We start from the raw sequence: 25,829 nt of genomic DNA on the forward strand, positions 1-25,829 counted from the left end.
CTGAAACTGTTCTTAACCTGAGGTACCACTTTAGCTAATGGGGCCTCCTGCTGCTGCCGTGCCACCGGAGCACGATTTCTGTTCTTATCCTGAAGCAAAGTTCTTAACCCGAGGGACTATTTCTGGGTTAGCGGAGTCTGTAACCTGAAGTGTATGTAACCTGAAGCGTATGTAAGCTGAGGTACCACTGTACTTTGGAAGAAAGGCAAGTGGTGGTTTGAACCCTCTTGACTTTGATCCTAGCAGCCCAAAGAGCAGATGGCCCAGCCTCCTCCTTACCCCGTTTCTGTCTTCTGCTCTGGATGCAACACTTCCGATTAGTTGGGAAATAGCAGCCATTTATTTTCTTTGCTAACAGTTTGCATTTCCCAACTCATGGGTGCTCTAGCTTAAGTGATTCTTCAATTATTTTTAAAGATGGAGTGTTCCGTTTTGTTTGGTCTTCCCAGAGTCCCGGTAATTAACGAATGTGGCAGAACATTTGTCTTAATTGCACAACGAAAGCCCTTCGCAGCAGTAATTGCTCTATAAAAGACCTATAAAACAGAACTACTTAGCTTGTGAGAAAACACCCTCATGGAAAATATTGATTGGTGGGTGGGGTGGAAGAGAGGGAGCTGGGTCCTTGTTTTCTTATCAGAAATCCTACGCGGGGAAGCAACCAAAGACATCACGCTGGCCATGCCTAACTATGTGTCAGATCCTCATCTCAAGAGGCCAAATGGCCATCATAATCCATTAAGGGGCTAGATTTTGAATTTGCATCTCAGAGTGGGCAACCTTTGACCCACCAGGGTCCTGATTTGGCCTGCAATACTGTTTACGACACACCAACTTGATCATATGTGGCATCAGGTATGTGGCAGGTAAATGTTGTTGTTGTTTAGTCATTTAGTCATGTCCGACTCTTCGTGACCCCATGGACCAGAGCACGCCAGGCACTCCTGTCTTCCACTGCCTCCCACAGTTTGGTCAAACTCATGCTGGTAGCTTCCAGAACACTGTCCAACCATCTTGTCCTCTGTCGTCCCCTTCTCCTTGTGCCCTCCATTTTCCCCTACATCAGGGTCTTTTCCAGGGAGTCTTCTCTTCTCATGAGGTGGCCAAAGTATTGGAGCCTCAGCTTCAGGATCTGTCCTTCCAGTGAGCACTCAGGGCTGATTTCCTTAAGAATGGATAGGTTTGATCTTCTTGCAGTCCATGGGACTCTCAAGAGTCTCCTCCAGCACCATAATTCAAAAGCATTGATTCTTCGGCGATCAGCCTTCTTTATGGTCCAGCTCTCACTTCCATACATCACTACTGGGAAAACCATAGCTTTAACTATACAGACCTTTGTTGGCAAGGTGATGTCTCTGCTTTTTAAGATGTTAGAATAGATTACCCTAGGGGTAATCTATGATTCTACAATTCTATGATTCCCATCCTGTTTTATTTCCCCTCAGTACCTTTAAGGTGGGAGTGGGGAACCTTTGCCCCTTCAGATGTTGCTGGACTACAATTCCCATCAACCCTAGCAAGCGCAGCCAATGGCCAGGGAAGATGGAAGTTGCAGTTCAGTAACATCTGGAGGATTCAAGATTTAAGTTTTGTATTCATTATCCCCCCCCCCTTTTTAGAAACACGGGCAGTAATTTGCTTTACCGAATTACTAAGAATGCATTGCAAACTCAATAATGTTATACAAATGATTTTAGAATAATTTTGTACAAATGAATGAACAAGAATTAAGCACTGCAACTTTCACGATCTACCCTGCCTCATCTATAGTCCAATATTCAGAATGGACACAGCTGCAAAGAACCATTGGGAGCTTCCAGTGTGCTCTCATTGTTCCTCGGCAGACAAATGCTCACTGGCAGCACCCATCAACCAATCAATGCCAATACTGAGCTCCTCTGAAGTAATTCATTTGCAGAGGTGCAATTCTCCTCTGCACGCCAGCTTTGCTGGTCTGTTGAAGAAGAAAAAGGCCTTCCGCAGATACAGTTTGTATCCACACCTTTAAGAAGGTTTGCTAACAACGAGCCCCTTTGAAGTTCTCACCTGATTTCACAATGACGTTAGGCGATTCACAAGTCAGGACTCTCTGGAGCAGGTGTGTGTGCATTCACAGGGGGCTGCAGAAGGAAGGAGAGGAAAGAGAAACCCCTTTACTTCAACATGTAACAGTGAATGTTCTTTTCTAGTAGGCAACTGATAGCACTTGGGGATTTAGTTGCCTCCCCCGGGGGATGTCTCACTGCTGCAAGGATAGCCCTTCCCATTCATGCATGCTGTCATGCAATGTCACAACCATCAAGAGATGAGCATGCATGCATGAAGCCGCCCTAAACATATGCACATCATTGCAGGTAGGTTCAGACTACTATGAATAGAGGATTATGGTCCTGAATATCAGATCCTAAACATTACCCATCCCAGCATTGTATATTAGTCTAATTCTACTCAGGCTTTTTTTTTTGGAGGGGGTAGCACCTCTGTTTACCAGTTTTCTTTCGAAACCATAAAACCATTGGCATGATTCCCAAAACTTGTTTCTGCACACTCCCCAAATGTGCATCAGTGTGCTAATGTGATAACAACAGAATACAAATTAATTTGGCTCAGGAAGAGAACAGCGGATGATTAAGGTTCATCAACCCAATGTCTTGCTTAACACTTCCTGTCTCGATGAATAAATAATATTACTAACGGCTTAATTATCAGCCTCTTGGCTTGACTGTAAAGGTGGGTGGAGTACCAGGGACATCCTTTTTCATACATTTTTCCATTTATTATGCACACTCTTCCCAAACTTTGTATCTTTTCTCTGAAATCTTCTGCAACCAAAAGTACATGTTGTGTCACGATCCAGGGTGTGAGCGGCAAGAGTCTGTGGCTGGCATACTGGGACTGAGGTGGTGGCACTCCTATCAGAGGCAGTCCAAGTGGTGGGTCCATAATCAGGAACAAGTCCAGTGGAGGTCAGGGACAAGAGGAGGTCAGGATGCAGGATAATTGGAATACAAGGAATGGGCTACAGCTTAGCATCGGACCATGTTGCTGTGGCAAAGACCAAGGGTGAAATGCAGGTCTTATATAGTCCTCCAACTTCAGCACACTTCATCTAACCATGGTTGATGGCCTGCACCTGATTCCCCTGCGGCAAACACGGCCAGGGTCTGGTTCCTGCAAACCCTCACAGTGCCCATTACACGCTGTTGAATGAAAGGAACTGAGATCTAAAGACAGGCTGTTAAAGTATTATATTCATCTGTATGGTCCATCCAACTGATGTACAGTGGTACCTTGGGTTAAGAACTTAATTTGTTCTGGAGGTCCGTTCTTAACCTGAAACTGTTCTTAACCTGAGGGAGCACTTTAGCTAATGGGGCCTCCTGCTGCCGCTGTGCCGCCAGAGCATGATTTCTGTTCTCATCCTGAAGCAAAGTTCTTAAACCAAGATACTATTTCTGGGTTAGCGGAGTCTATAACCTGAAGTGTCTGTAATCCGATTTACCACTGTATTACCTGATTATCTTGGTTGCCACTGTGAATCTGAACCCTCCAGTCTACATTTGACCAATGTGGAAGTTCTCATGTTAGGTGTTTTCCAGACCCAAACGTCCCACTGCACCTTTTCTTGGGGACTCCATAAAGCCACCTTTTGTCAGGCTTGAAGTATCTTCTCCTCCCCCGGCAGCCTCAGAGGCAAGAAGAACAAACAATTTTATTACTTTTTATTCCGTCATCTGTTTGCAAGACAAAAGATCCATGTCTCCACACGTAGGAGATGTTGCCTACTCTGAACCCTGCCTCTTCCATCCTCAGCTACATCCTGAGTACCTATGGGAAGTCCCAGGAGCCACACGCCTCTGTATCCTCTGTCCTTGAATGCAGATGGATCAATGTGATTTTGGAGTGGGAGGATCTCCCAGACTCTCCAGGGAGGTCTCTGCTGGCTGCTCTCTCACTCCCCCCTCCTCCTCTTCCCCCATTATCTCATAACTAGGCATTTCATGCAACACAGCACTGTATCCTTCTCCTCTTGAAACTGTTGGAGGTGTGTGTGTGTGTGTGTGTGTGTGTGTGTGTGGAAACGATCCTTCCCACTCCCCCTCCTCATCCAAGAGGGTCTGAGCAGACTGAGGGGATTCATCCTATTCCTCCTGTTCAGTCCAGTCCCTGACATCTTTGGACTTTTGGGAACAGCACACAATTCAGCATGCAGCCTTTAAAGCAGGGGTGCCAACCTGAATAAAATATGGGGGGGGGGTCCTGTGGCGTTTGCCCATTCCTTGTGATTTTGTTTGTACAGGGGGATGGAAATGTTTAATGTAGATTGACCAATGAGAAAGCTCAGAGGCGGAGCCTACCTGGTTTTGAGGCTCAGCCCAGGGGTTTTACCACTGGGAAATAGAGGAGTCAGAATCAGTAAAAGACAAACATAGCGGTTGTGACAGCTAGAGTGAGAGACATGGATAGAACTGAGAAAGAAGAGTGTGACAGTGTGAGATAGTGCCACATCTAGTTAACCGTTCTGAATATATTTAAAACTGGTAAAAAGCCATCTTGAATCTCAAACTGGTATTAAAGTAACAAAAAAAGTAAAATACCTTGGAATCTGGTTAACGATGAAGAATATAAATTTGATGGAAGATAATTACATAACCACATGGAAAGAAATAAGGAAGGACTTGGATACTTGGAATAGAATAAAACTTTCTTGGTCGGGCAGAATGGCGGCGATTAAAATGAGTTTACTACCGAAACTGTTGTTCCTATTCCAAAATATACCGATAATCAGGGGAACCTCAGTATTCAAAGATTGGCAGAAAATACTCTCTAAATTTATCTGGCAAGGGAAAAGGCCCAGAATTAGATTTAAATTACTTACAGATCAAAGAGATAGGGGAGGATGCGCAGTTCCAAATTTAAAGTTGTATTATGAAGCCTTGTGTCTTTGTTGGGTCAAAGATTGGGTTGTTATTAAAAATAAAGACTTGTTAGATCTAGAAGGATTTAATATAAGATTTGGTTGGCACTCTTACCTATGGCGTAACAAGGGAAAGGTTCATAAAGGATTTTCTAACCACATTTTTAGAGGACCACTACTGGAAGTGTGGGAAAGAAACAAAAAAATATTGGAACAGAAGACCCCTTGGTGGCTATCGCCAATTGATATCCTGACAATAAAAAAAAACAAACATCGAAGGAGAAAGATGGACCTGTGAAGACTTGCTAGTAAAAACAGAGACCGGTTGGAGGATTAGGCCCTATGAAGAAATAAAGAACAAATTGACAGGATGGATCCAATTTCACCAAATTAATTCTATATGGACTGAGGATAAAAAGAATGGGATAAGTGAGAAAAAAATCTAGATTCCAGATTGAAATACTAGAAAGTAAAACAAAACTCTTATCGAAAATATATAGCCTGTTACTTGAATGGGACACCAAAGATGAAGAAGTAAAGGAGGTAATGGTGAGATGGGCAATGGACTTCGGACATAACATAGAGTTCGACAAATGGAAGGCATTATGGAATAAAGGTATGAGATTCTCGGCATGTACAACACTCAGGGAAAATATGTATAAAACGATGTACAGGTGGTACGTAACGCCCGTAAAATTGGAAAAAATATATAAAACTGGTGATAAATTATGTTGGAAGTGTAAGATCAAGGAGGGCGATTTTTATCATATGTGGTGGTTGTGTGAGCTTATCAAAAAATTCTGGGAATCTATTTACAATGAACTAAAAAAAATCCTCAAATATACCTTTATAAAAAAACCTGAAGCCTTTTTGCTGGGGATAATTGGAGAGGAAATCAAAAAGGAAGATCAAACACTCTTTCAGTACGCGACAGTGGCTGCCAGAACCCTAATAGCGCAGAATTGGAAGACATCAAAAATCCCAACTATAAACGAGTGGCAAATCAAACTATTTGACTATTTAGAACTGGCAAAAATGACACAGAAAATAAGAAATCAAAAAGACATAAAGTTTAATAATGAATGGAATAAATTTATGACATACATGGAAACAGAGGTAAAAAATCTAAAAATCACAGTAGGTGTGACGTAACACTTGTGATGCAAAGAGTTTTTTGAGGAAAAGAAACTGCAGATAAAAAATCATATAATATATTCTGAAACCGAGATGAAGGGAAGTCAATTAATGTTGTATGTTATTTAGTTAATGTAAGTTAATTTGTTGGTGTCTTATGTTAGGAGATGTTTTTTCTTTGATTTTCTTTAGTATTATTTCTTTTTTTTATGTACTCTTTTTTTGTATGTATGTGTTATGCATGTCTTCTTCGTTTGTTTTAATGTTTGATGTAGTAAAAAGAATTAAAATCAATAAAAAAATAAAATAAAACTTGTTTGTTCTTCAATAAACTTTAATCTTCATTGTTGACTTTACAACCTGACTGAGACTCAGTATTTCACCAGAAGAAACCTGGCTGGTGGCAGCGGAAGAATAAAGTAGTGGTGTACAGGTCAATAGTCCATGAAACGACTGGGGGCTTTGTACAAACTCCACAGGGGCACATAAGCCCAACCTGCATAATTGACCACAAGTCATGGCTCTCACGCACCAATGGCAATGTCCATCGACTTTAGGGGACCCTGGCCCCCTCAAATATTTTATTGGGGGAGCCAAAGAGACCTTGGTCCCTAGGAGTTGGTGTCTATGCATCCTAGCCAGGCAAAAAACACTCAAGGAGGGTACAAGGCAGGGCTGGCAAGGGCCTGGGGAAAGAGAATGCATCTGGGGAGATCCGTGTGGTCTAGGGAGAATGCCGTTGCCCAGTCAGAGAGGCCTGGAGTGCTGCATTTGGACCCCAGGATGGAGGTTCCCCATTCCTGGTTTAGTGACTCATTTGTTGGACTTGGCCCAGGAAGACCTTCGATCAAATCCAGCTTGGCCATACAACTCACTCACTTAGTGGCTCTGCGTAAGTCTCATCTTCCTTAGACTCATTTAACTTGTAGGGGTGTCATGTGGAGAAAATGAGTAACACCATGTATGCTGTCGAAGAAGGGGGGAGGCTCAATTCAGTAAGCCATAGACAGTCAACATGGGACACTCTGGATACTGTTGGACTACAACTCCCATCATCCCTGAACATTGACCATGCTGGTTGGTGCTGATGGGAGCTGTGGTCCAACAACATGTAGTCCAGACTGCTGATCGGGCAACATGGCTAACAGCTTGTGACATCATTGTTAGAACATCAGCACTGGCTGCCCACCTGCTACCAAGCCAGATTCAAGGTCTTTTTATTAGTTTACAAAGCCCTGAACACCTGAGGTCCAGGTACCTTGGATACTGCCTAAATTTATATCCCAGCTTGATCATCTGCAGGAGCACTGTTGGTTGTGCCTTGAGTTGGTGAGGCTCATCTGACAGCAGCAAGAAACTGAGCCTTCAATGTCATCAGCCCAGTGCCGTCGAAAGCTCTGCCAGTAGAGATTCAGCAGGCACCTTCTGTTTCAACCTTTAAATGCTGGCAGAAAATCTTTCTGTGCAGCCAGCTTCATGCAGGCTATTAAGGAAACATCTTTCCATAATAGTTACTTGATGGTCTCTGATTTTGAATTTTAATGTAGAAAGAAAGATAGATGATTGATTGATAGATAGATAGATGATAGATAGATAGATAGATAGATAGATAGATAGAGTCAACAAAAGAGGTTTAAAGACTGTCTCAAGGCAAATCTTAAAAAAGTAGTATAAACACTGACAACTGGGAAACACTGGCCTGCGAGCACTCCAATTGGAGAACAGCCTTTACTGAAGGTGTCATGGGCTCTGAAAACACTCAAACTCAGGACGCAAGGGAGAAATGTGCTAGGAGGAAGGCACGCTTGGCAAATCCACACCGTGATCAACTCCCACTCGGAAACCAATGTCCCCACTGTGGAAGAACGTGTGGATCCAGAATTGGCCTCCACAATCACTTACAGACTCATTGTTAAAACCGTGTTTATGGAACACGGCTCGACTACGAGTGATCGCCAAAGATGAAGAAGAGAAGGAGAGATGGTAGATGATAGATAGATAGATAGATAGATAGATAGATGATAGATAGATAGATATAGATGATAGATAGATAGATAGATAGATAGATAGATGATAGATAGACAGACAGATGATAGATAGACTAGATAGATAGATAGATAGATGATAGATAGATACATGATAGATAGATAGATATAGATAGGTAGATAGAGATAGATAGATGATAGATAGATAGATAGATAGATAGATAGATAGATAGATAGATATAGATATAGATATATATTGTTGTAAACCACTTTGATATTTTCATGACATCATGGTATATAATTTTTTTAAATAAATAAATAAATAAACTTCTGGAGGGCACCATCTTGCCTATCGCTGCAACAAACAAATAGATGTCCTGAAGGGCCCTGCAACTTTCTCACGAGTCTGCCAGTAGACTGAGAAACACTTCCAGCTAGCTCACGTTCCCTTACAAATAAGCCCCAAGAAGCGATGAGATCAGCTCTCCAATATTTTACAAGCAGGGGGAAGAAAAGAGGTTAAATATAGCATATGAATTATTCATTTGACATTATTTGCTCATTTCTCATAGCATGATAGACTTTGATGGCACCTTTTCTTTCATCAGATAGATGCTGCCTCTTGTTGACTTTCTGATATGATCCCACCGGCTCCCGTGCAAGCAAAGCCAATTGTCAGACCAAACCTGCTGTTAGCAGAAAGAGATGCTTCTTGCTTACATTTGAATTTAGAAATCAAATATACATTTGATCGGCCTCTTCACAAAAGGCTAAGATTCAGTTTGGGGAAAAAACCTGGCTTGTTTATGGAGAGAATAAATGCTTGCACCTTCGCTGCCTCTGCATACTCAAACTTACGCTGCCTAAAACTGGATTATGGAGTCAAATTAATTCCTACCTTTCAGTCCAACTGAGGCACATCCAAAGAGCAGACAACAAAGCTGCCGTCTTCCCTGTTCACTCCTGCCTCTCCTCTTATTACTATTATTATTCATTAAATTTCATCCAAGCATCACAGGGCAGTTTACAATATAAAAACACAAAAATACATACGATCGTAACGAACAAAAACAATACCACTTGCAGTTTCAAAGGCCATTTTTGTCTGGTGCCTAAAGATATGCAACAAAGGTGCCAGGCGAGTCTCCCTGGGGAGAGCATTTCACAATTCACAAGCAGGGAGCCACCACAGAAAAGGCCCGTCCCCATGTTGCTGCCCTCTGAGGAGGAGGCACATGAAGAAGGGCCTACAGGTCAGTTCATATGGGGAGGGGAGGTCCTCTTCGCCCTCTCTTTGCTCCCTTTCCATCAAAATATAAATTATGAGCTGCTTGGGGCAGACACCTGTTATCTCATAGTCTGTAGAGTGCCGTGTACATTGATGAAGAAGAAGAGTTTGGATTTGATATCCCGCTTTATCACTACCCAAAGGAGTCTCAAAGCGGCTAACATTCTCCTTTCCCTTCCTCCCCCACAACAAACACTCTGTGAGGTGAGTGGGGCTGAGAGACTTCAAAGAAGTATGACTAGCCCAAGGTCACCCAGCACCTGCATGTGGAGGAGCGGAGATGTGAACCCGGTTCCCCAGATTATGAGTCTACCGCTCTTAACCACTACACCACACTGGCACAAAAACCAAACCAAAACTATATTGAAGAATAAGAAGTAAGGAAAGAGCCTGTGAAATTGGATCACCGCCAGATTTCCCTGAAAATAGGAGCTTAACGGAATAAAATTAAAATCCAGGGAAATTCAGAGACTGTACTGCTGCTATGGGATCCAGTAAATTTGCTTTTATTTGTTGTTTAGTCATTTAGTTGTGTCTGACTCTTCATGGCCCCATGGACCAGAGCACGCCAGGCACTCCTGTCTTCCACTGCCTCCCGCAGTTTGGTCAAACTCATGTTGGTCCCTTCTGTAACACTGTCCAACCATCTCATCCTATGTCGTCTCCTTCTCCTTGTGCCCTCCATCTTTCCCAACATCAGGGTCTTTTCCAGGGAGTCTTCTCTTCTCATGAGGTGGCCAAAGTATTGGAGCCTCAGCTTCACGATCTGTCCTTCCAGTGAGCACTCAGGGCTGATTTCCTTCAGAATGGATCGGTTTGATCTTCTTGCAGTCCATGGGACTCTCAAGCACCATAATCCAAAAGCATCAATTCTTCAGCTATCAGCCTTCTTTGTAATGTAAATTTATGTCATTTATGTAAATTTGCTACATGTGACATTAAATACATTTTAACATGTAATGCACATGATTTTAAAAGTGCAATAGCATCTGATGGGGGATGTCAAAAGGAAGATGAAACAAGCTTGTTTTCTCCTGCTCTGGAGGGTAGGACCAAAACCAATGGATTCATGTTACAAGAAAGGAGATTCTGACTAAACATCAGAAATAACTCTTTGACGTTAAGAGCTGTTAGATGTTGGAACAGGTTTCTTCAGGAGGTGGTGGACTCTCCTTCCTTGGAGTTCTTAAAGCAGTGGTAGGATGGCCATCCCATGGCGGGTTTCCTGTCCTCTCTCAGTAAACAGAAGTCTGGAGAGGGATTTTCCTCAGGACCACAGCAGTGAAATAAAGGATTAAATCTCCCTTTCATTGGCCTCCCGTCCAATGTCACAGTCAGGAGAGGGATCTCCCAGACTGCAGATCACTTGGGTTAGTAAATGGGATAGGGGCTGGTTGGGAAAGAAAGGGGATGGTCTTGCTTTACCTCCTGCTCAACCTCAAGGCTGGGTGACACCTGGCTTGACAGCAGTACATGCGAAAAACATCTAGGGATCTTAGTAGACCATGAGCTTAACATGAGTCAATATTGTGATGCAGCAGCAAACACATGCTAATGCTCTTCTTGGCTTCATGAACAGAAGTCTAGTGTCCAGATCAAGTAATAGCCCCACTCTATTCTCCCTTGGTCAGACCACATCTGGAGTATTGTGTCCAGTTCTGGGTGCCACAGTTTAAGAAGGATATAGACATGCTGGAGAGTGTGCAGAGGAGGGCAACCAAGATGATCAAGGGTCTGGAAACCAAGCCTTATGAGGAATGGTTGAGGGAGTTGGGCATGTTTAGCCTGGAGAAGACTGAGGGGTGATATGATAGCCATCTTAAAGTATCCAAAGAGCTGTCTCATGGACCAAGCATGTTTTCTGCTGATCTAGAGGGTCGGGCCCAAAGCAATGAATTCAAATTTCAAGAAAGGAGATCCCAGCTAAAAGTTGGGAAGAACCTTCTGAGAGTGTTGAGCAGTGGAACAGAATACCTTGGAAGGTCGCAAACTCTCCTTCTTTGGGGGGTTTTAAAGAGAGATTGGATGGCCATCTCTCAGGGATTTCTGTATTGCAAGGGCTGGGCTAGATGTTCTTTGGGGTTCCTTCCAACCCTACAATTCTATGATGCCTTCTATTCCATGGTTAGTTATATCTGCAGCTGTGCCTCTCCTTTCCATCCTATTTCTGTCCCTTGCATTGGGTTCCTCAGCCTGCATACAGCTGTTCTAAAGTCTGCTCTGGTGTCATGCCTTGTGCTATCAAAGACATATGTCTGAAAAAAATAATGATTTACATAGCGCTATATGCTAAATCAGAGCCAATTAAGATAATACTTAACTATAAGTTATCAAGCCCCATGATTCATAATTAAAGCATTTAACTTATATAATTGTAGACAAATATAGGCCTCAGTGGAAGATACATTCATTTAAGTGAATGAAGTAAATTTCGTACCATTAAGGAACCAATCTTTATCACATGCTCGGGAGACTCTGGGGAACATGAGGAGCCTGACGAATGCAGAGGCGGTATGTTTAACATTAATTAAATTGGCAGGTAATTATTCATAATCACTCAATCTAAGTATTGTAACAAAATGGGAGGCTGTTTGCCAGAAGCAATTCTGGGAGCTTGAAGGTATGGGGCTAAACTGAAAGAATGCCTGTCCCCATATTGTCCTTTCTAGGTTTTGAGATGACCCAGGCCCCCTTTTGTAAGGTTCAAATCTCTGTCATCCATAGGAAAATTTTAAGAATATAAAAAGAGCCTGCTGTTCCATTCTGGACAATTTGAACTTAAAAGGTAAAGGGACCCCTGACCATTAGGTCCAGTCGTGACCGACTCTGGGGTTGCGGCGCTCATCTCGCTTTACTGGCCGAGGGAGTCGGCGTACAGCTTCTGGGTCATGTGGCCAGCATGACTAAGCCACTTCTGGCGAACCAGAGCAGCACACGGAAACGTCATTTACCTTCCCACCAGAGCGATACCTATTTATCTACTTGCACTTTGACATGCTTTCGAACTGCTAGGTTGGCAGGAGCGGGGACCAAGCAACGGGAGCTCACCGGACAATTTGAACTTAAACTAGGACTAATTCTTTCTAAAAATAAAGTTTCTAAGTTCTGGATTTTGGAATTCTTCTAGAGATGTGAGGAATATCTGGGACCATCTAATCTATTCAAACTTTTCCAGTGATGTCGACAAACACTGGGTTGCATCCAGATTGCTGTTTTGCTCCTAAAAGGGGATTTAAAGTGAGGCAGTAAGTCTTTTCTTCACGAAAATGTTGACCTCCTTGAAATGCATTTACTCACTTTTGAACAACATTGTACTGTAATTACATTTCCTACTTTTTTATTGCAAGCATCACATTATTTCCATAAATTAAATCAGCATGGCAGAATTTATGTATAGATATAGGTATTCAGAGACTGTAAGAAGCCACACTTTCTCCATGTGATGTGGAAATGAGACAATTGATACGCTTAATAACCCAAAACATTTTGGCCTCCAAGTTACGTTAATTTATTATTTAATTACGGAAGAAAGCTGCTGAGTTCCTGTGCTTATGACTTCTGGGAGGTTCCTTGCAAAATTAACAGAGATTAATCAACGCAAAAGCCACTGGGTGGGTGTGCCAGGATGTTCCTCTTCCTTGTCTTCTCCCCCTCCCCCTTTTTCCCATCATCATATTGATAACCACCCATAAAAACCATTAAGGCACAGTCACATACTATATATGTAATGCTTGTATTTTCCCTGGGTTTTGTTTAATCCCATAACTCCTTAGGGTGGCCAACTTGTCAAAATATTCCAGCAGTAAGGGCAGAATGCCATACATACAAAATGCGCATCCATAAACCTAGTTTGCCCTTAATCATATTTTCTCAACTTCATTTTCTTTTGCACTGCTGTCTCAATTCCTTGCAACTTCACTATCTCTCTATATAATAAAAATGGAAGAATGTCATCATGTAACCCTATTGGAGGAATCATAGTGCCTCATCACAATCTTGGATTTGCACATAGACAGGGCTGGATAGGGGAAGCAAGAGTGAATGCTGGTTGCATATTATCAGTGCCTGTGGCCTGGAAAGAGAAAGAAGGAGAACTGAGAGTGGAAAAGTAGGGGTTTAAAACAACCATAGAAGTTTGAGTAAAGCAGGATTGGAGGGAGTTGAGAGGAAAATTGTGGTTTTTAAACAACAGAAGAACAGCAACTCGTACCATCCTTTACAATTGACCATATTGGCTGGGACTGATGGAAACTGGAGTCTAACAGCATCTGGAGGACCAGGGTTTCCCCATTATTTATATTATGGTGTTAGAGGCTGGGACAGTCAAACAAATTATGAAGCTCAATTGTTCCTTTCCTAGATGAACTGAATCAAAGATCTCCAGATAATTATTTTTTGGTATTGTTGCTAACTAATACAATGGACCCCCTCCCCCAATGGCAGTAGTTGTTGGTATTTTGTTGTTGTTGTTGTTGTTGTTTTCCAATATACCCCCAATAACAGCCAAATTATAACAATTACAATTACTTACCAAATTATACAATTATCAAAATGCCAATCAACTTCCAATTAATACATTTTAGTTAAAGTGGTTCCCCACATGGTGATTTGGGTGCATTTCCAGTCTGTTATCACTGTGTGTCAGGAGTGCATGCAGGAGCCAGGCCCTGTGACCAGTAGGGCTTCGCAGGACTGGGGCCTTCCTAAGTTTGTTCTGAAGAGGCAAGGTGCGGCCGCACAGATGAGGCCGATTGGTAACTCACAGCACCTGGTGGCAAGAGCCGGGAAGGGATATAAGGTCAGCATTTCCCTTTGGCTCTTTGCCACAGCAACACGCTTCCTGCCTTGCTGCGTTTGGCTTCTTGACTCCTTGCTTGCTGATCTCGGACCCTTGGCTTCTTGACTCCCAGCTGTCTGACCCTCAGACCCTTGGCTTCCGGACTCCTGGCTTCCAGACTCCCATTCCTGCTCCCACCCCTCCATCTTGCCCCCGGTCCCAACGTCCTCCACCAAGACTTCAACCGCCCGTAAACTGGACTGTGACACTTTGTTCCATAATATTAATTAATGTCAGTTACATTTCAGTTATAATAATAATCCCTTAGTCAGCAGCTACATAATTAATGATTTCCATTCGTGATGTTATAATATATAAATTTATAAAGCTTCAAGTGAGGAACTCAGACTATTATCTGTATCATGTTATGTCCATGGAGATTCCTTCTGTTCATATATGGTGGTGTCTTTCACTTCCCAGCTGTTTTCTCCCATTGTGGCTTGGGGCGGAACTGAATCTGGAAGTTTCTGAGAGGCCTTATCTCTCCATCCATTGCTTCGATGTCCCAGAACAGGCAACAGTCTGCTAGAAACCATTCTCTCTCACTAGTAAAACATGTTCCTGATCTTCACCATTTCCCCCTCAACCTAGGAAAAGGTGGACAGTTTTCAAATGCGCTAAATATTTAATACTCCTTTCCAACTTCCAGAATCTCTGCAGAATTCTTATCACAGCCCTCAAATTCTTTTCCTTCCAACTAGAGATTTATTGCCCAATTAAACTTTATCTTAGATTATGTCAGTAGCACACACAAATCTGTTTAAAAACAACAGACAAGGAAAAAGACAGAGGTGAGGGGAATTGCTCTGTCTTTCCAACACAGTCATACTTGGGCTTCCCCTCCCCCTTTCTTCATTTTTCTTCACACGCAGTTTCCATTTTTGCTTGTTAATATCAATATTACTCCAACGTCCCTTCCTCAGTTGTAAATATCTTTTTATCTTGTATTCCAGAGAGGGTTGTCGAATCATAAATATATAAAAGAAGCTTGGAATAAACAAACCGTGAGCTTTCCTCTCCCCAACTGACTTTCACGTAGAAGAAAATCTTATGTCAATTCAAAACATTGATCCATGTAGCTGATACATTCCGCAGTATGTTGTTGCAACCCTTTTCCATCATGCGCCAGTACTTTAAAGCCAATTAAATGGAGAACCTCTGCTTCTTCATGGCAATGTATAGGGTTTTCGCTAAGTAAAGTGCTTTTGCAGTCAGCGCCTCCCTGCCTCCCACATTTCATGTTGGAGTGAGAGCCAGGTGCCGAGATGAACTGTGAATGAAGCTCATTCCCCCTGTCCCTAAGGCAATTTTTCAAGGATGATTTACCCTCTGTCATCCTTGTTTTTCATTCGCCAACAATCCCCCACTGTCATTGGGGCTGCCCCCATTAAGGCAGGCTGGACTGGAAGCCCCCGCCCCCAATGGTGGTTGTTTCTATCAATTACCTTTTGGCTTTCCTACTAAACAGCTTTCCATTTGTAACTAACTCTGCAGCAAAAAAATGTAGTGACAGATATTTGCAGCAAATTGACCTAATCTGATGTTAATGAGTGGAAAGGTGACTGCTCAGTCAAGATGCAACCTTAAATGGGTGGATTTGGATGGCTGCATAGTTGCTGATTTTGTCAGAAATGATTGTGAGTAATTTTATTATTTGATTTTAATTGTAACTTGGAGCTGCCGATTCTGCTTGATTGTCTTTCAGTTATTTGTTTCAGTGACCTATTGGCTGAGCAACAAACTCAAATGTGACTCATTTATTTATGTAATGCATTTGCAGGTATATCTCATGCTTCTTCCAGATGTTAATCTCTGGTTTCCAGGTGACTCAGGTACCTCAAAGAGTCAGACCAGCCTAGCTTAAGCAGTTCCTCTCCAACCTCTCTGCTAAAATTCTGGTTATTTCCTGCCTTGACTTCTGAAACATTCTCCTCTCTGGCTGTACTGCCTTATACCTAAGCCCTCTCACCTCTACCCCTGACTCTATATTCTTTCCTTGCTGTTCGCCTCCCTCCCTCCCTCTATTATTTTACCACTGACTGCTTTAGACTGTGTCCTTCTTAGGAGCGGAGAGCAATTCTCCACGTATGCAATGTATCATCTATACTCATGATCCTTTGCTGTTGTTCTTAGCAACAATAGCTGCATCAGAATCCTTTGGATCATTCCCTAGTCTGATGTAACTGGGTCTGCGTGCCTGGATGTGCCAGCAAAATACTCAGCTATGCCAATGTAACCCTTTCTGAGTCCATAAATGACTTCTCTGTAATAGTTCCTGCACTTAATTTATGCATGTAACAACAACAACAGCAGCAGCAGCAACAACAACAACAACAACAACAACAACAACTAAATTACTTATACTCCACCCATCTGGCTAGGTTTCCCCAGCCACTTTGGGTGGCTCCCAACAGAATATTAAAAGCACAATAAAACATCAAACAGTAAAAACTTCCCTAAACAGGGCTGCCTTCAGATGTCTTCTAAAAGTCAGCTAGTTGTTTATTTCCTTGACATCTTATGGGGGGCATTCCACAGGGCGGGCACCACTACCGAGAAGGCCCTCTACCTGGTTCCCTGTAACCTCACTTCTCACAGTGAGGGAACCGCCAGAAGGCCCTCGGAGCTGGACCTCAGTGTCCGGGCTGAACGATGGGGGTGGAGACACTCCTTCAGGATTGTCTGAACGTGCAGGATTGCATGTTATCTGCAGGATTGAACGTGGGGTCTTCTGTACACAAAAAGGAGATAGACAGTCAACTACTGAGTTACAATCCTGCCTGCCAAGTTACAGCTTTTCCCTGTTCACCGTGCCAAATGCTTCAACATTCCAGTTTTATAAATGATTGACATCAGTTGGATCCAAGTTCCAAAACGTGTGCTAGTGATCAAGCATAGGATTGCACCCCTCTGGTTTAATATTCTACATAGCTGAGGTCCTGTTATTCCGTGTTCTTTCTGAAAATGCCTTTGATTGCTACCAACTTCCAAAGCAGCACTCAGTGTAGTTAAGAAAACCTTTTACACTAATGTGCCACATGAGGGAAGTGTAGGAACTCCAGATAAGTTTTCCCCCACCCCACAGAAAATAAGTGCCTAACAGTTTAAATTTTATTTTTATCTAGTTAATGGATTATGAATGACACATAATTATTTTGCTCCAGAAAATCATGTTAATTTTCAAGAGAAAATGCACGGTAGTAGAATTAGCTATTGAAATGTGATAATGTAACACTGTTTATTGGGAAAACAGAACAGCTTTCCTAATCCACCACAAGTAATTTCTATCAATCCAATCACAGGTGATGCTGCAGCAGTCATACGAATGCACTTTGTCCTCCAGTCATAGAGCAGGCATGGAAACGAATTTGGGTCTTTATAGCAGCAGCTTGTAACTACTGCGGATATAGCTTCAGCAAATCATGCTTTTTGGAATCAATAATCAAAACAGTACCCATGAGTTGATCAAAGGGCTAATCGATTAATTTTTAAAGCAAGGGCAAATTTCAGAATGCAGTTGAGTCTTATCATTTTCAGCATCTGGTATGTGGATTGAGTATCCATTCTGAAGGAAATCAGCCCTGAGTGCTCACTGGAAGGACAGATCCTGAAGCTGAGGCTTCAATACTTTGGCCACCTCATGAGAAGAGAAGACTCCCTCCTTTCTTAGGCTCCATGATCACTGCAGGTGGTGGCAGCAGTCACGAAATTAAAAGACGCCTGCTTCTTGGGAGAAAAGTGATGACAAACCTAGACAACATCTTAAAAAGCAGAGACATCACCTTGTCAACAAAGGTCTATAGAGTTAAAGCTATGGTTTTCCCATTAGTGATGTAGGGAAGTAAGACCTGGACCATAAAGAAGGCTGAACACCAAAGAATGGATGCTTTTGAATTATGGTGCTGGAGGAGACTCTTGAGAGTGCCATGGACTGCAAGAAGATCAAACCTATCCATTCTAATGGAAATCAGCCCTGAGTGCTCACTGGAAGGACAGATCCTCAAGCTGAGGCTCCAATACTTTGGCCACCTCATGAGAAGAGAAGTCTCCCTGGAAAAGACCCTGATGCTGGGAAAGATTGAGGGCACAAGGAGAAGGGGACGACAGAGGACGAGATGGCTGGACAGTGTTCTCGAAGCTACTAATATGAGTCTGACCAAACTGTGGGAGGCAGTGGAAGACAGGAGTGCCTGGCGTGCTCTGGTTCATGGGGTCATGAAGAGTCGGACAGGACTAAACGACTAAACAACAACAACAAAATGCAGGAATCTCAGCTAAGGAATCCCTGACAGATGGTCACCCAACCAACCTCTGTTTAAAAAGCTCCAATGAAGGAGAGTCCACCCCCTTCCAAGGTAGTCTGTTCCACTGTTGAACAGCTCTTACTCTCAGAAAGTTCCTCCTAATATTGCCTCAAGGAGCTGAAAAATATGAATAAGATTGACATACTTCTGAATTTTGAGGACAGCCCCTTGACCATTTCATAAATCAACCCAGTGCTGATGCTCCAAATTTTATTTGGCTTAGTCTTTGGTCAACTTACGAAGCGATGTGATGCAATTTCTCTTCTCAAAAGCATTTTGAGAAAGTTGACGTGGCTTTTAATCTGTGCAGTGTGTGGGGCGGTTACCCTTCTGCAACGCTCTTCCTTTTCGGTTTGCATTCTCCATTGCTCATTTCATGGAGATTGTAAGCCACTTGAGTTCATGTTGCAAAAAAGCTGCTGCCCCATTTCAAAGAGCCACAAGTCACTTTTCCAGCCCACAGAGTTTCAAATGTGTCCACCTCTCTTAACAGGTGTTCCAAACTCCATAAGGATGGAAAGCTGCTGGGGACAGTAAATGATTTGAAACACATTCTCCTGAATTACGTTGTTCCAACCCCCTGATTATCTTGTATGGACGTACTGTATGTTGCATGGCCTGAGTGTTGGTATTGCTGAACCCCCAAAGAAATCAAACTCTGCACTGATTGCATGAGAGCACCCCAGTTCAGGGGGACAAAAATATAATTGCACTTTAAATGCATAGACTGCTTCAGAACCTAGAATACCTACTTCAAAACCAAGGAATATTTGTAGTACTGAATGTTCATTGCTAGAAAAATGCAGCAATACAAAGACTTCCATGTGTGTGAGGATAAGTGGAATCCCTTTTCACAAGCCTCCTTAATCTCCATGGAACAGTTTTCAGTGATGTAATTAGATCCATGCAACATCTCTTGAAGTGTGCTGGCATTGCTTTGCTTTCAGAAAGTCATTGGAAACATACATATGAATGAAATACTTGGCGTTCAGCCATGGGCATGGAATTTTAACACAGGTGGTTTGATTACAGTGTCCCATAATGTAGGTGGTCAATCGTTTTTCATGCTCCCCTTTTAAATTCAAGTATCGTTGACCCCACAGCAGATGTAACTTTTGTTTCACCATAAGAAACGTTGCTATGCGATGATTGCCTGCCCAGGAATAGAGAAGCAGCAGGCGAGGCTCACTCAGATTTGGGATGGGCGAGAAATGCTTTTGGTTTACATTTTAATGCAAACATCTCTCACTCGCACTTCCCAAACCAATACATGAACTGAAATGCAGCTATGCTTCGAAATTCACTGTTCTGTAAGCAAACATGGTGGTTCTTCAAGCAAAAATGCACAGGGAAATGTATATATTGGTGAAAAAAAAATGGAAACATGGTTTATATTGGGGAAAATGGCTTGCAAACATGCAATGACATCAGTACAGTCAGTGCTTTTTCCCCTCGAAAAATAGGTGCTATGAAGTTGTTACAGTAAGTGCCACACTTTTTTAAAAGAATTGCTGGTACTCAGTGCTTTTTTCCCAGGAGGTACTAAAGGGTACAGAGTATAGTAGCCTTCTCCCACTGTTGTTCCCCAGCCGTGGGAATTTGGAAGAGTGGTGAGGCCATTGATAACTTTATCTTCCATTTATTTGTCTTCCAAGTTGGTGGGCATTTGTGAAGAGACTCCAAGCTGCACCCTGAATTCTGTGCTATGTGGGGAAGATCCAGCCCAAACTTAGTGTTCCCCTCTGTCTGCCTACTTTAGACCTTTTTTGCTACCACCAAGTAAGAGAGGGATTTTCCCCACCTTACAATAGTACCTTACAAGCCTAAAATATTCTTTTTGTGTCTCCCCGAGAGCAACTCAAAGTATCATGAAGCTGGGCTTAGAAGATCAAATGGGCAGTTCTTTGGGGAAATGGGGGGGGGGGGAGTTAAGAAAACCACCACATCCCACCAATGGAGGAAAAACGCAGTCACATAAAAGTAGGTTTAGAAATGCAATCCACAATTCCTCCTCTAGACAACCCCTAGGTTTAAAAAAACAAAATAAAATGGCTGGTCTGGAATGTGTTTCCTTGTATCCCAAGATTGCACATTGAATCCCCTATAGCAGGACAAGAGGTGGGCAGATATAACTTGGGGTTAAGTGTCTCCACAATCAATAAGGTTCAAGCAACCCAAACTTCTGAAAACTTCTTTGACTGGTCTGGCATGTGTTTTCTTGTATCCCAAGCAGCTGTTGCATCAATCAGATTTCTCAAGAAGTATTTCTGTTCCTCCCACCATCTTAGCAAACCTTGCTCACAGGTACTCCTCCAGGAAACACAAATTCCACTTCAGACACCATTGTTGCATGCCACCACGATCTTCAAGTAGTGTGAGATTCCAGGGGTTCCAGGCTTCCTCAGAATGAGGGACAGTGAAGACTGTGGTGTCTTTATGATGTATGGTTTATTTATACATACATAGAACCTCAGCCTGCAATGGAGGGGCTCACAGCATTAACAGCCCAAGGTGGTCTTTCTCCTTCCATAGCTGTAGCCCTGGGTTCTTTCACTTCTCCCTTCCCCCAGCATCTCATGCAGTAGACATGGTACCTTTTGTTTCATCTTCCCACCTTCTCTTTTTGTACAGCGTGTATTTAATGGCAAGCTATTATTTTGTACTGAGAACTGCCTTGAGCCCATTGTCAGAAAGGAAATCTATAAATGTAGCACATAAACAAACTGGAATATGAAAAGGCTAGCACAACATGGGCTGTATAAATGCATCCTTAGGTTTTGTGCAAATGGAGCCTTCCTGACGGCTTTTGCAGAACATAAAGAACAGGAAATACCCCAGGGGAAAGGAGGCATTTTCGCTTCTGGGAGATTCACACTTTTATACCACCATCAATTCTGCCTAAAGTAAAATTCTGGATAGATTTGGAGGTTCCTGATGGAGCACAACAATAGACAATTTCAAGGGATGCTGAAATAGTTTTAAGTTAGACTAGTAAAAATCCTCAGAAGGGATTGATGCACCCATTAACCACATCAAGCCGTCAACTTTACAGAAAGTGGCCAAGTCATTCAGGAATATTAGATTGTTCTGAGCAACCTTTTAAATGGATGGCATTGAAAGTAATATGTCTTCAGCTCAGGGTGGTACTTAGCAGCTCTCAAGATCAGGCATGGGTGGTTAAAGGGTAGATGGAGACTGCCTGTAGATTAGGGCTGAGCGGAAATTTTCTCCCTAGGTTCATGTTCATTTTTATGAGTGTCAAAAGGCTCCTTTCTTTTTCAGCATTTTTTTTACAGCCAATACAAATATAGTTCCCTTGTCTGGATGCTGTTCAGTGTCCTTTTGCTTGCCTGACTGTTTTTTTTCCCCCTTTTCTTTTGCTCTTGCTGTTCCCAGCTTCAGTCGCCTTCACTGCCCTTTGACTTGGTCGGTAGTAATGACTCACTTGGTTGTGTAAATTAGGTCACAACACTACATCTGATACAAAGACAGTGTATTGGTGGGGGGTGGTCATGTGGTCAGCACAGCCTGTTGATTTAATGGTGGTGTAGACAAATGAAGCTAAAGGCAGTGAGGGCAAAGAGGAAGAATGAGTCTGAGAATCAGACATCGCCAAGGGAACAAAAGGGAAATGCAAATGCAAACATTCAATGCATTATTCCTCTATCTATAAACTGAAGGAGTGCCTCCTCCCATTTTGCATCAATATCTTCCAATGAGGCCCTTTTCTAAGTACTGCCATTTGCACAAAGGAGAAGGCCTTTTCGGTGGTGGTGCCCAGATTTTCAAACACCTTCCCTGGAGAATCTCAGTTGGCATTGATGTTGTAATCTTTTCAGTGCTGGGTTTGTTTTTCTTGCCCAGAACAGTGATACCTCCGGTTGCGCATTGGGATCCATTCCGGAGTGCTGGTCGGATCCCGAGGAATTCACAACCAGAGGTGCCACTTCTGCGTATGCACACAGGGCGAAACCCGGAAAAATGAAGCCCAGAAAAATACTTCCGGGTTTGCCGCATTTGCATCCTGAAGGATACACAACCAGAGGTGTGCATATCCAGAGGTACCACTGTAATTTTAAAAAAGATCACATTTGTCTTGGGCCTGCTATTTGGTTTTTAGATGTTATATTTCAGTCTGGGGTGTTTTAACGATGGATTGTGCTTTGCATTTCTCTCTCTTTTATTGTTGTATACCACTTTGGGACCTATTTGGCTGAAAGTGGCTTAGAAAGTGCTCCAAACTCCCTCCTGCCCACCAGTCGACTTGAGCTTTATTGAGTGATAGGGACTCAGATACATAGGATTCCTATTTTCAATGAATAAATGTTGAGGGTATGGCACATTTTTAGCCCTGGGGGGTATGGCAGAAGATGTCAGACAGGTAACTGTGGTAGCCTGGCGTACCACACTAGGCCGGATGCCTTCATGTGATGGCAGAAGGACTGGTTTGGGATCTAACCGATCACAGGTCAACTCAGCATTGCCTCCTCTGCTCCTTTAGAAATCCCACTCCTGCCCACCTACATGTTTGGTGGATGGAAGCTGGAAGACTGTCCTGGTGGAGTGATGTTGGTGTCACTCCACAAGCAGCTGCTGGCAAAAGGCTGACTGAGGGTGGCAGAGCCGTCAAATCTACAGGCACCCGCCATCCTGGCACAAAGGCGAATTGGATTGCTCAGCTAGGTTTTATTTTAAAAACCGAATAAATCAATCATTAGTCTGGCTGTGTCAAGTGTGCTTTTGAAGTGTTTATCAAAATTAAAAGATGTTCAGTGCAGCCCTGACAAAGAACTCATGAGATTGCCATGTAAGCCTGGCAGCATATAAGATTAGTATGACCGTCTTGTTGCACAACATAATGCAGATTTTAAAATATTCCCATTTGTTACCTGGATACTCAACTGAGTATTTTGCAATAGGATATATATCAGGTAGAGCACAAGCATAAGGAACAGAGTGAGAATAAATGTGATACATGGCCACTCACATTGCAGATTCACCTGAAAAATTGCTTGCCTTTTATTAAATAACACTTATTAACTTACCATATTCTTCCTGAAATAGGAAACAGAGTCTGACCTTTTCAAACCTTCCTTTTCTGGCAGTTTAAAGGGAACATTATAAATACCAGGAGATACTGAGCCGAACAAGAAACACGACCGATTGAAACAAAATTAACTTTGATACATAACACAGAATACTACCTCAACAGGCGTAGGTATATATTTGACATTATTGCATTACCTTCCTATCAAAAACTGACATTCAGACTATTCCAGAAATATGAGTGCCCTTTCAGCCTTCAAATTTGGATGTATTTCCATTTTTGTGTGATGTTTATTTGACCTTGTATTAATGACAGGCGTTGGAATTTAGATGTGATGGAAATGAAAACCTGTTATTTGGCTTTTGGGTTTGCAGATGCAGGACTGATCTCATTACAAAAATGAAATGATAGACTCCCAAGTCTGATGAGCGAACAACGACTCCGAGGCTACATTTCAAGAGGTTTGCACTGGTTTCCCTCATTGGCACAGCACATGCGACTCAGACAGAACCTTGTGCAAATACACAAATATAGCCTTTATTTATAGACCGCCAAATAGCTTCCAAAAGGTAGCTAGCTGTTATTTGCTTTATGCTAGGAAAGGTCAAGATCAAGGTCTTTCCTACCTCCAGCAAGAAGCTTCTCTTCCATCTCTCTCTGTGTGTGAGTAAATGGTCTTATGCCCCACTTTGCATGATTATGTGCAATAGTTCAGTTGTGAAGCACATAATTAACATATATCTTCTCCCCCCCACCTCAACTTTTTCCTTTTTAAAAGAAAACCTATGTACTCTGAACATGCATAGTTATGTATTTGCAGCTTAATTAAATAATAACACCACCATAACTACGGGAATAAAATGGGGCTTGTTTCATTTACTGTGATGGAACACACACACACACACACACACACACACACACACACACACATGCACACACACTCTCTCTCTTACACACTTCCATTTATTTTCTACCTTTCTTCCAACATGGAAAACAAGAAGATATGCTTGTGGTTGCTAAGTACAGAGGCGGATTTAGAGGAGTGCAATTGGTTTGGTCACACTGGGTGTGTAGCCTCGGGTGTGTGTGCAGGGGGCACCACAGCTATGAAGTAGAATGAAAGGTGAGAGGTGGGAGGCACTGAATTTTGGCAGTGCCCAGGGCGCCACTGAAATTGAGACCGCAAGGACTGCCCCTGCTGGGTGGTCACCCATCTATGCACTGACCAGATCCAGATCTGCATAGATTCAGTAAGGTGATGGTCTAAGGTGCCTTCAGAACACACTCTGGGTACCATTTTGTTCTATAAAAGGAATGTATAGAGAGATGATAGATAGATAGATGATAGATAGATAGAAATAGATAGATAGAGATAGATAGATAGATGATATAGATAGATGATAGATATTTTAATGCAAATGGCTACCATTTTGTTTCCTCCATAAAGCCCTCTTCATTTTAAATATGGGGGTCACCATTTCAAAGTGGGGCCACCATAAAAAAATGGCTGCCTTCTTTGCCACTGCTTGGGGGCCATTCATTATGGTAGACATCACTTTTACAGACCAGGTGGATATTCTTTCAGCAGTTCATTTTATTTTGAGAAGTACAGTGTCAAATGCCCCTTCAAAGACCAAAGCAGGCTTGTTAAAAGTCAGTGTGCATTCCACGTGATCCTTCTTTTAAACCTGTAATGCTTGGGAGGAGAGGAGATTTTACATTTGGATTCCTTACTTTTAAAAAAAAAAAAAGACTGTCATGCAGAAATTTAAAAAGGCTTTATTTCAAATAAGGCCCAGAAGATATCCCTATGCTGTGGAGGAAATAAGAGATTAATAGTGGATTCTTATGCATGCCTAATAAGAAGGAAGACCCATGCAGTTCAATGGGACTCACCCCCCACTTGGTACTGTGGACCTCATGCTGGGTGTATTTCAGGAGAGACTCACACAGAGCTGCAATAAAAAGCTTACAGAACTTTTTTCGGGTTGGGCGGTTCTGTTTTCCCCTCCAACCTCCTTTTTAAGACTTGAAACAAGCTTAACCTTTTCAAAAGCTACAATCCAAGAGCTTTTGATTTATCATTGGTCTAGGCTTAGAAGAAGGGAAAGCGCTAACTTAACAGGCTTTATGTTTTGAGGAAATGGCCAATTTGGAACCCAGATATATATCCTGGAGATCCATGTTGGAGAAGTGTGACCACAGGAAAGAGAGGGTTTCTTATTAGTCTCAGTGGAACTCATAATACAGGACCACACGATATAGAAAATCAAAATCAAATTCTCCTATGTCTAGGCTGTTAAGATTTCCTCCTTT

The sequence above is a fragment of the Podarcis filfolensis genome, assembly GCF_964270895.1.
Source record: "Podarcis filfolensis genome assembly, chromosome: 6".
In the NCBI taxonomy this organism is placed as follows: Eukaryota; Metazoa; Chordata; class Lepidosauria; order Squamata; family Lacertidae; genus Podarcis; species Podarcis filfolensis.